General features: G+C 29.4%; 1 protein-coding gene across 2 annotated transcripts in view; it reads right to left on the bottom strand.

Annotated features, from left to right (window-relative positions):
• Window positions 1-1577, bottom strand: part of LOC106867563 (acetylcholine receptor subunit alpha-like) — a 154439-nt gene that overhangs the window by 77488 nt on the left and 75374 nt on the right. The gene's annotated exons all lie outside the window — the stretch shown is intronic.

Genomic DNA, 1577 nt, shown 5'->3' with positions numbered 1-1577 from the left:
AGACAGACAGACAGACAGACAGACAGACAGACAGGAAGTGTGCAGTGTCAACTTCCGATATGCGATTTAAAAGAAATATTCGAGATAACACATGATTTAAATTTGATTTTTGACTCTTTGCTTTGAAAGTGTGTTAGAGTCTAAATATATGTAACTGCATACATAGTTGTGCATGCATATATGAATGCATGTATTTATGCATAACCCGTTGGTTTTCCTTCAGCAGAAGTGAAGACATACCATACTAACGATTACTTTTCATTGTATAGCCCGTGTTTTTGGAAGGTTTGCACGTAAAAATTTCCTCACACAGTGTGTGGCCTAATCTCTGTGGGAACGGAATTGTATATTTACTGTCTTATTTAAATCGTATAAGAGTTAATGTTAAAAATATAGGGAGTGGGACAAAATAATAATTCAGCTTGAAAATAATAAAACGCTATGCGAATGAAATTCTTACTTCAGATTAATTATAATCAAATGTAAGAAAGAAATGAGAAATGAGTCGGACGTCTGGCGAGTACACTGATATCTACTGATATGTTTCATCTTCATGAGATCTCTTCATCGAAGTGTAGCCTTAACAGTTCTTCTCCGACCATACATCGACTGAGATTTATGTAACTTGGGGAGATTAAACTCAAACTTCTCTGAATATCCATATTCAAATTTAAACTTAAGGTTGTCTCCCTTATTATTTTTGTTTGACAGAATATATCTTTATAAGCTAATGATGTAAATTTAATCTATATGATAGATATGTCTTGCTCCTTTAAATACATCCGCGCCGAGTTAAATGTGCAGATGATGATTAACTTTTTTATAATAGTTAATTTATTATAGCTTTTATAAAGGCGTAACAGCTGTGAAGGATAATACTGAGATTATTTCATTGGTGCATCATCAGTCATCTGGTGAATCTACGTGAATCTACGAGAATCAACCAGATAAATGCACCATATACCCAGACTATAACAGACAGAGGTTTAAACAAAAAGGTAATATGTCTATGCATATATGTATATGAGTATATATGTTCGTGTTTATTTGTGTCTATTTGTATTTATGAATGAATGCGTGTTTATAGGCAATGATCTTACACAGTCAAAAATTTCTAGGACGATACAACAAAAATATTACTTAAAATATATACAAAATGAAAAGCTTTTATCTTAGATGTAACGGAGTAAGAGAAAAAGATATGAATGATATATATAATAAAAAGAATATTTTATAAGTACTTATAGAAACATTGGTATACTTTTATGTTTTCATGTAAAGAGTTGAATGATGTTGGATATTACAAAGAAATGAAGGAACTCTAAGAGATCTATACATGATTATACACGCATATATATGCACACATATATATACATATATGCATATATATACACACATATACACACATGTATATATATGTATATATTTGTATATGCATACATGTATATATATAGGCATTTGTATTATATGTGAATATAGACACATATATATTTATATATGCATACATATGCGTGTGTATATATATGTATATACACGTATATATATATATATATATATATATATATATATATATATAT

This window comes from Octopus bimaculoides, chromosome 12, assembly GCF_001194135.2.
Source record: "Octopus bimaculoides isolate UCB-OBI-ISO-001 chromosome 12, ASM119413v2, whole genome shotgun sequence".
In the NCBI taxonomy this organism is placed as follows: Eukaryota; Metazoa; Mollusca; class Cephalopoda; order Octopoda; family Octopodidae; genus Octopus; species Octopus bimaculoides.
This window is presented reverse-complemented; position numbering and strand designations above follow the sequence as displayed.